At 41.1% G+C, this 10,662-nt stretch overlaps 1 protein-coding gene across 2 annotated transcripts in view; it reads right to left on the minus strand.

Annotated features, from left to right (window-relative positions):
* The window catches only part of sbno1 (strawberry notch homolog 1 (Drosophila)), a 103,835-nt gene extending 93,311 nt beyond the window's left edge, over positions 1-10,524 (minus strand). For both annotated transcript variants that reach the window (XM_043692636.1, XM_043692635.1), the window contains exon 1: positions 10,127-10,524. The gene's annotated coding sequence lies outside the window, so the exon portion shown is untranslated. The remainder of the gene's footprint in view (positions 1-10,126) is intronic.
* Between the last annotated feature and the right edge of the window lie 138 nt (positions 10,525-10,662).

The following is a 10,662-nucleotide window of genomic DNA, read 5'->3' on the forward strand; positions in this document are numbered from 1 at the left end:
AGTCGATAGCCAGAGACTATTTCCCAGGGCAGAAATGACTAACACGAGGGGTCATAGTTTTAAGCTGGTTGGAGGAAAGTGTAAAGGGGATGTCAGAGGCGGGTTCTTTACACAGAGATGAGAGAGCATGGAATGCGTTGCCAGCAGAAGTTGTGGAAGCAAGGTCATTGGGGACATTTAAGAGACTACTGGACTTGCATATGGTCACAGATATTTGAGGGTGCATACATGAGGATCAGTGGTCGGCACAACATCGTAGGCTGAAGGGTCTGTTCTGTGCTGTACTGTTCTATGTCTATATAATGTCATCCACAACTGAAAAACAGAAGTAGATTTATAACAAAAAAATTGGGATCAAACAAAAAAAAAATCACTTCAGGTAGGTTCTTGCATCAATGACATATGGAGAAGATAATGGGCATTAATACATGTACATGGGTAACAACATGCCATTTGGCTTAACATCTATTAAATGTTACAACCTATTATAAAGCATCACAGAGCATTCAGAAATGCATAACATAATCAAATACAGTCATCAGGTTTCCTGAAGGGAAAATCATACCCAACAAGAAACCAGTAGATGTAACATGTTTGGATTTCCAGGTGTTCAGTAAGATACAACATATGAGGCTACTTAAGAGCCTATGGCGTTGGGTGCTCAGGAGCAGTATATTAACAAGGTTAGAGTAACTAACGAATAAAAGACGGAGTTGGGATAAAGGGGCATTTTCAGAATAACAACCTATAACGAGGTGTGTTATATATTAAGCTGGGGTCACAATTGGTTACAATAACATTAACAATTTGGATATGAAGTACGAATCTACTCCACATCCAAGTTAGCCAGGTTTACAGATGACAAAGTTAGCTGGAAAAGCAAGTGGTGAGAATTGACACAAAGCTGGTCCCTTTTTCTTTCTAAAAGCTGTTCCGTGGCTCAAGGAGACTCTGCCTTTGATTTTTTTCAGAGGGGTAATAAACTGGGCCAGACTCAGAAGATAGAACATAGAACAACACAATGCAGACAGGCCCTTCGGCCCTCTGTGTTGCACTGACCTGTGAACTACTCCAATCAGTCTGGTTTGGTACAGAGATGAAAAGGATTTTGACAGGTCTTTTGCTTATGGCCAAAGAGACTTCAGGCCAAAGAGGTAATGTTTTAGAAGTGGCCTGTATAAATAAAGGGGAGTGGTCAACTCTCTAGGTGAGCTGAGCAGTTTCAGTTTAGTCTTGAACTAGTTGGAATTCAACAGGGAAGAGTGTAGAAACTTGCTCTCTTTCTGCCCTTCAACTTTAACCTCTAGGCATGTGTTTGTTCCATTTATACTGGTTTTTAAAGGGAGCTTGCTTATTGGGACTATTGTGTATATTCGGAACTGCAAAATTAAGTCTAGTTGGATAGGTTGAGTTCTGTAGGTGTTCTTTATTCTGTTCTGTGTTTCATTGTGTAATTTTGTGAATAACGTTTTGTTTTAAAATTTAGTAGTCAACCTAGCTAACTTATTCCAGGTAATTTCCACTGTACACTTCCCTAAACCAATTGCCAAAATTAAGTCTAGTTGGATAGGTTGAGTTCTGTAGGGGTTCTTTATTCTGTTCTGTGTTTCATTGTGTAATTTTGTGAATAACGTTTTGTCTGTTTTAAAATTTAGTAGTCAACCTAGCTAACTTATTCCAGGTAATTTCCACTGTACACTTCCCTAAACCAATTGCAAAGTTATGATCTGAACTGTCTGCTTAAGAATGTTGAGTGGTCTGGCTTAGTCCATAGCAGATTGGGGGCTCTTTGCAGGATTTTAAACAGCGAGTGATAGCTGCTAGTGTCTTTATTTCGGGTGTTGGTTTGGTTGGTAAACAAAGCTTGGATAGCAATGGCTCTTTCAGTCGCCAAATGTTTCTGTATGTGGATGCGGTGACTTTGGAAATTTTGCAAAAAATGAAGACGACAGGAGTTGCAAGAATTAGCAGAGCAACTGGAATTGGAACTGCCTGCTTCTGTGAGCAAAGGAGAGATAATTACAGTAGTTCAGCATTTAAACATGCTGGAGAAACCATCAATCTATAGAGATGGCAGAACTCAATTGCAAATGAAGCAGCTCGAGTTAGAGGCGAGAGATAAGGAAAGGGCAACAGAATTGAAACAGTTTGAGTTACAATTAAAAGCAGAAGAGGGGGCACAAAAAAGAGCTTTTGAACTTAAAAAAAAACTGACTTAAAAAGGAAAGTCAGCTTAAAAGCCTGGAGATAAAGACGGAGGGTAGGCTTAGTGAGGAAGAGTGAGGATGAGCAAGCTCCTCAGAGATGTAGGCGAGAGTAGACAGGGTTTCTAGAGGCGTTTTGTCCACTTGCTAGGGTTTGATGCTGAGAAAATCGATAGACCGTGTTCATTGGGTACCCGTTCTTTTTGAATACGCTGTATACGTGATTTTCCTCTGCGCTGCAGTGCGTGGTGGCTCATTGAAATAATGTTCTAATGCAGTTTTGTTTGTGGGCGTTGGGATGATTGCTCTGGACTTCAGTATTTCGTTCGTATGTTTTGTTTTCCTGTAGACGCTGGTTTGAAGTTCCCATTGCTCGTTCGCTCTACTGCGACATCTGTGAATGACAGTTTGTTGTTGCTTTCCTCCTCTTTAGTGAATTGTCTGCCAGTAAAGGTATTACTGATGGTCTTCAAGGTTATCTCTAATTTGTTTTGTTTAGTGATGACAAAGGTGTCATCCATGTAGCTGACCCAAAGTTTGGCTTGGATGGTTGGCAGAGCTGTTTGTTCGAGTCTCTATATTACTGCCTCTGCTGAGAACCCTGATAGCAGAGATCCCATGGTTGTTCCGTTGATTTCTCTGTAGGTTTTGTTGTTGGAAGTGAAGTGGGTGGTAAGGCATAGGTCCACTACTTAATGATATTGTCCTTGCTGATGAAGTTGGTGGTGTTTGGTGGATAATGTCTTTGGTTCTTCAAATAGTGCAGTCAGTGTTTCCTTGGCCAGATTGATGTTGATGGATGTGAACAGAGCTGGTATGTCAAAGGACACCATTACTTCATCCTCTATCTTGTTGTCTTCGATGGTCTTCAGGAATTTTTTGTATGGAGTGGTGCAAGTCTTCTACTAAGTGTTTTAGTCTTTGGTCTAGCTCCTTGGCCAATCTGCAAGTTAGTGTTCCAACTGTGGGTCTGAGGGGGGTCTCTGGTTTGTGAATTGTGTGTAATCCGTAAAAGCGTAGTGTGTTGGATCCATCTGGTTTCACTTTTTGGAAGTGGTCTTATGTATTTCTCCAAATTTGTGAGGTGTTTTGAGTGGGACTGTGATTCTGTTTCTAGTTGTGGGGTCAGGTCTATTGCCGCTTGTTGGTACTTGTTGGTATTTGCAAGTAGTGTGTTCACGTTCTCAACGTAGTCTCCAATTTAAAATGACTGTCAAGCATTCCTCGTCTGCAGGTAGGATAACAAGGTTTTTCTCTGTTATTTTTAGTTTTTCTAGCGCATTCCTTTCTTGTGTATGGAGTATGTTTCCTTCCTTTTTCCTGCTTAACATTGGTAGACTATCTGTCTGTAGTTCGCTGGGTTTCTTGTGAGTTGGTTGTCTGTGTGGTTTCTAATGCTGCTAAGAAATCTTTCTTCTCCACACCCGGAAGTTGTAACTTCATCCTCTTACTAAGACAGCTTTGGCAGTGTCTGTTAAGGGTCAGTCACACATATGTTTATTATCCATGCTTCTGTGTTGCCTGAGTTGTTATTTTGTGCAAGTTTGTCTAGTTTTTTTTTTTTGCAGGTCTAGTCTTTTTCATTTTCTGTCTTTGTCACTGTCTAACGTCTATGGTTTGTTGTACTGTGTCGGTCCATTCATGGTCTGTTGCATTAGTGAGTAAGGTTGTTTTGGTGCGAAATTTCCCAGTTGTATTAACAAAGTCTGTTGTGGGCATCATTAATCATTTCTCTAAGCATTTGGTGACTGTTTTGCTCTGCTATTCTTTTGGCTAGTGGAGTGTTATGGGGAGGTTTGTATTTAAGACATTTAGGTAACTGTTTCCTTCAGCATTCGTGCAGGAAGTACAGCTGTTTACGGGTGGCACTGGAAATGACATCACCAACCCAAGGAAGCCTAAACACAAATAGAATGTTTCATCCGAAGGCTCAGTGATGATGATATCTCATACGGTGATGAAACGTCTGAAAACGAACCTTGCAGTTTAGTGATTAAACCTCAACCTAGGATACAAATCTTCTCAAAACTTGTTAATACCTATATTGAGTTTGAAAGGATCAAACAGAGTAATTTTGATATCTAGATAAGAGCCTGAAAAGCCGAGCAAACCTATGATGCCTTTGGAATGGTAATTATTTTGGAGGAATTCAAAAATTCACTTCCTGAAGTAGTGCAAACTCATGTGGAAGAGCAGAGAATTAAAACAGCACGGTTAGCAGCTGAAGTGGCTGATGATTATTAACTGGTCCATAATACTCGGTTTGGCTTCCAAAATCAATTTCAGTCCATGTGGAATAGAAATTGGGTCACAAAGAAATCCTCACATGCAAAGTGAAAGGTAGATCTCAATGAAGGTAAGGAGAACGTACCACAGGTTTAAAAAAGAAACCAGAGGGAAATGGAGGTGAAAGGCTCCGGTGTTTTCATTGTAATAAACTGGGCCGCATGAAATCACACTGTTGGTGGGCTAAGAGAAAACCAGATGGAGAAAAACTAGACAAGCCTCGCACTTTTGTTGGACTCGTAACAAGACGCACAAGGGAAGTTAGACAACCGCCTCAGAATGTACAAGATGATCAGAGGTTGATTAAGCAACAAGTGCCAGATCTGCTTAAAAAATATACATGCAAGGGTAAAGTTTATTCACATAGACCAGGAGCAGTAGATAGAGAGGTTACAATATTAAGGGACACAGGATCCTCTCAATCTGTAATGCTGAAGGATGAGCAGATATGCACATCTGAGGGACTACTGCCAGAAATAGGTACTGGTAACAGGAATTCACATTGAGATAAAAATTGCTCAATTATGTAAAGTGAGGCGAGAGTGTCCAGAGAAGAGTGGAGAATTTGTGGTAGGTTTACTGGACAAACTCTCTGCTCCAAGAATACAATTTGTCCTTGCAAATGATATAGCTGATTCACCATTAGGCGTGTTGAAAAGCCAGTGGAAAACGCAGGCAACTGAAGGTGTCGAAAATATTTATCCAGGAATTTTCCCTGATTGCACGATTACAAGATCGCATAGGTACAAGCTGAAGCAGGAGAGATCAAAAGGCACAGACAAGGAAGCTGACAGCGTTACCTAATCTAAGAAAGTTTCGGATAAGTGGAACAGACAAGGAGCAAATAGATAAACATGCAAGCATCTTTAGCTCTACTAAGCTGATCTTTTTAAACTCATCTCTCTGCTGTAATTCAGTTACATCAAAAGACATACAGAGAGAAGGAGAGTGAATGCCTCCCTGGGTGTTATTACTTAACAAATGATGTCTTAATGAGCAAATGGAGACTATCACACATTCAAGCAGATGAGAAATGGGCAGAGATTCATCAAATTATTTTGCCAGTAGGGTATAGAAAGAAGGTGCTGCGACTGGCACAAGTTACCACTTGGAGGCAATTTAGGGGTGAGAAAACACAGGCATACAATAACATTTTACAAAGATGTAACTGAATTTTGCCAGACATGTCATACACGTCAGCTAATTAACAAACCATAGGCAGTAATAAAACCTGCACCTTTAATACTTATTCCAGCATTTGTGGAACCTTTCACACAAGTCTTGATTGTTTGAGTTAGGGGGCGTATGCAATCAAAAAGTGGAAATAAGTATTTATTAACAATAATGGATGTGTCAACTAGATTTCCAGAAGCAATCCCATTATGCAACACCACAGCTAAAAGGATTGTAGAAGAACTAATTAATTGTTTTACTAGCTACAGACTACCAATCGAGATTCAGTCAGATCAAGGATAAAACTTCACATCCAAATTATTCAAGGTGGTTATGAATAACTTGGGAATAAAGCAACTCAGATGTACTGCATACCATCCGGAATCGCTAGAGAGATGGCACCAAACACTAAAGACCATGTTGAGGTCAGGATTGTCCAGATGATTGGGATAAGGGAGCTCAGTTTGTACTTTTTGCAATCAGAGATGCACCAAATGAATCGACCAAATTCAGTCCATTTGAATTAATTTTGGGGCATGAAGATGACCGTTAACATTGATTAAGGAGAAATTAGTAAGTCAGAATTTAGAAACCACTCATTTGGATGTATTAAATTTTAGGGAACAATTAAATAGAGCTGTAGAGTTGGCTAGACTGCATTTCAACGTATCTCAGCATACAATGAAACCGAAGTGGATAAGAAATCACAAATTAGCAATTTTGCAATTGGGTTTTCCAATAACAGGTGAACCTTATCAAATTGAGTGAGATGAACTATTTGATAAGGACTCCAGATAGGAAGAAATCTCAGTGTGACACGTAAATACGCTGAAAAGGTATTTTGATCGGGAAGGAAGAGGACATAAAAATCAAGGCCAATGGCTCTGCAATCTCCTCCCTTGCTTCCCAGACACTGCTTCCCAGTGTGACACGTAAATACGCTGAAAAGGTATTTTGATCGGGAAGGAAAGCAAGAGGAGGTATTAATGATTACAGCACAGAAGAACGAACAAAATTCAGAGGATTCTGAACTGGACATTCTTCAAATCAAAGTGGACAATGAGGAAGTTGTCAAAAATTGGGATAAATTACTGAGTTACATTCCACAAGAAAATCAAAATGATCTGAAAGAGTTTTACTATCACACGGGGAGATATGTGGAAATAAACTGGGAAGTACTAACCTAATTATGCATAATTTAGATATAGAAGATACTGCTCCAATTAAGCAATATCCTTACAGGCATAGCCCTATTGGCACAGGTTCAAAAGGATATATAATTCATGCTCCAAGATGGCAAAATCAAAGTGAATTAGTGACTGAAGCTCACCCATTTATAGTTACGGTGCCAAAGCCAGATGGTACCCAATGGTTATATATGGGCTATCGCAAAGTCAACGCCATTACAAAGACTGATGCATTTCCAATATCACAGTTGAAGGACTGTGCTGGAAAAAGCAACCAACATTTCTAAGGTGGATTCACTCAGAGGCTACTGGCAAGTGCCTCTGTCAGAGAAAGCAAAGACAATTTCGGCTTCTGTAACACCAAATGGACGACATCAGTTCAAAGTCATGTCACTTGGTATGAAAGTCTCTCCAGCCACATTTCAGAGACTAACTAATAAGATCATTGCCAGATTACCCAACTGTGTGGTGTATATTGATGACCTGGTGATTTTTAATCACTCCTGGAAGGAACATTTACAGGTGTTTATCGGACTTATTCAATCGACTTCAGAAGGCAGGCTTGGTGGTAAATCTAGCTAAAAGTGAATTTGCCAAAGCCCAAGTCACCTTCCTGGGCCATGTTATTGGACCCAAGGGATGCAAAAACGAAAGTAATTGGGGATTGTACTGCAGGTTTGTGCTTAGATGAAGTATCTTCATACATAGATGAAAATAAGCTACAGCACAGAAAGGTTTGTGGATCCTTGTGCATAAATAACAAAAAGCTAGGATACAAGTTCAAGAGGTAATAGGGAAGGTAAGGGGAATGCTGGCACTTATTTCAAAGGAAATGCAGTATTGAAAATAGAGAAGTCTCACAAACATATAGTCGACCACAGAAAATCTGAAATGCTTGTCGTCATCTGATCTACAGAAGGATATATTGGCATTGCAAGCAGGCCTGGTGAAGGATCCCTTCTCTGATCCTGGGTCCAGGGAAGGGATTTTCTTATCATAAGAGTTTGAGTAGGTTAGGCCTTCTCATTGCCATTTAGAGGAATAAGACCTATTTGAAACATACAAGAGTTTTTGTTGGCTTGACAAGGTAGATGTGGAAAAGTTATTTTGCCCTATTGGACAGTCTAGGATCAGAAAGCATAATCTTAGACTAAGAGGGTTGCCCATTTAAGATAGATGAGAGGAATTTTGTTTCGCAGAAGGTACTGAATCTGTGCAATTCTTCAGAGAGCTGAAGAGGCTTAGTCATTAAGCATAATCAAGGCTACAACTGACAGGTTTTTTTAAAATCAGTAAGGGAATCAAGGATTATGCAGAAAAGACAGAAATGGGAGTTGAAAATTACTAGATCAGTCATGGTCTCATTGAATTTGGGGGGGGTGGGGACAGCATGAAGGATGAAATGGCCCACTTCTGAACCTACACTTCATTATCTTAAGGATACAAACTGAACTGTTTTCAGAATACATATTTAAATTACTAAATTTATTGAGGTACAGCACCCCAATGGGCAATAGCTGAGGTATCAGCAGCAAAATGGAATATCAAATCTAATGAAGGCAAAATTTATAACTTTAAATGACTGAAAGCTGCCATCTTATCAGGAAAATATAATCAGGTCTGAAGGGACAGACACGCACAGCATAGACTCGAGTCCAATCTCATCGTGTGGTTAGCTCAACACCCGTACATTAACGTTGGATTGTTAATGTTGTTCAAAGAACAACCACCACGGCACTTCATTGACTAAATTAAGAAAATAATAAAGATGCCTACAGTTAAAGTGCCATCTTTCTATATGCAAAGCAATTTTTAAACCACTAAATGAATAATCTAAGTATCACAAGAATGGAATAGCACCCTATTGAAAACAAATAGCTACACGGACAATAAATATTCAAGTGCCTACACATAACACAACACGTTCGAATATTTATGCACACCAACTAGTTAAGTAAACAACTTGAACCAATGCTCCACTGACCATGTGGACTTATTAAATCTGATTATCTATCAAGAAATTGTGTCCACATGTTGAGCACAAAGCCATCACCAAAGTTTATGTTTATACTTTGGTCTCTTACTCCTATACTTGAAGATCAGGACTATTTCACGAAAAGTAACATCTCACATATCTAGTTATTTTCCCTTTTAGCTCATAAAAGGGCGCAAAACTGGAAATTCGGGATAAACGATCTAAAGTAAACATCGCCAAAGTGTCAACGAAAGTCAAACTCTCGTCCACTTGCATTTACTTCCGCTGTTGCAGGTTGGGCAAAGCAATTAGAGTGACTTTATTTCTCCCTTCCATCGGTGATTCGGATATAAAGGAAATTAAAGGTTAGTTCTCGGGCTGTCCTGCACAACAGCAAATTGAAACGTGTCAACATTACGTCTTGTGTTTTGAGGGAACGGTGCGTGGGGGAGGGGAAAAATAAAAGGAATAAAAGAATGTTCGCATTTGATATCAATAGAACACAAGCAAAGTCACAATTTTTGAGATTTCTACGCTCAGGATACTTTTTATGCTATCCCCGAGGGAAGGCTCTGCAGCATTCAGACTCTTGGTGGGGCCGGGACAACTTTGTTTACAGCCTTCGATGGCCAATTCTGGAACTCTGGCCGTTCATACAAAGATAGACATTCTCAAGACGGTTAAACCATTGAACGCGGCCGTCCAAGGACGTGAAAATAAAGTGGAAATGAGGCCCATTAGAAAGGGAACACAAGAGATTTGGAAAACGAAATCCACACAAAAGATGATGCGAAGGAAACGATAAGAGAAAGGGAGTGAAACCTTAACCTTCTGCTTTACAACACGTGCTCAGTACGGACAAACTTCCGGGTTGTTTTCTAGCTGTGTAATGGTGACTAAAGGTGAGAGTAGCCGAAACCCTAAGACTTTAAGCAAACGAGACAAACATAATAGAAACTGAACTGAAATGGAATAAAACTATGGCACCAACCCCCCCGCCCCCCCCCTTACACACACACACACACAAACTCCCAAACAGCCAGGCCCAACCGCCTCATGCCGGATACTACCCAAATATCGCCGCCCAATTCCTTCTTTTGTCTTTATGTTAATCACACAACTAAGAGAAATTGATGAAGATGTGATTAGCAGCCCGGCTGTAGTCCGAAGTCATTTACACGGCGACGGGAATAAAAAAAAAACGACCGACCGAGCAGCGCCTCGCGTTCACGTTAAAGACGGGAACGGGGGTTATTTCTGTTTTTAAAAAAAACAAAATGACTTCTTCCGTCGGATTTTACCTCAAACTCAGTCTATTTCTCTGCCGGTAGATTCCCCGGTAAACAGAGATGCAGGTTGCGTGGCTGATGCGAACGAAGAGCGGCTCCAGTGACTGCCAGCGGCGCTGAGCTGAAGAGACAGTGCGCGCACGGCCCGCCCGCTAACCACTCGCCGCCATGTCAGGCGCCGCCGCCATCGTCCATCACGTGACCCCCGGCCGGGCACTGTCTCCAACCGCCCGCTCGGATGGCTCCGGACCGCTGACCGTTTCACGCCCACGTCGTACCGCCGGAACCAAACAACCCCATAAAAGAGTTAAAGGATGTGGCATAATTTTGTTGAATTCACGTTTGTTTTTTTTCACTCTCCCCAAATCACCGGCGGCTACAGCCGGTCATGTGACCGCGCGCACTCTTCCCCCACACCCCCCGTAGACCAACCAATCCCCACCCGCCTTGACGTCAGCGCCACCAATGGAAAGCGAGCGCGCAATTCAAAATCTCCGGTGTCGAGGGGGCTGAACCTTTGGAGTGGGTGGTGGGGCTCTCTCCTGATG

This window comes from Chiloscyllium plagiosum, chromosome 6, assembly GCF_004010195.1.
Source record: "Chiloscyllium plagiosum isolate BGI_BamShark_2017 chromosome 6, ASM401019v2, whole genome shotgun sequence".
NCBI lineage: Eukaryota > Metazoa > Chordata > Chondrichthyes > Orectolobiformes > Hemiscylliidae > Chiloscyllium > Chiloscyllium plagiosum.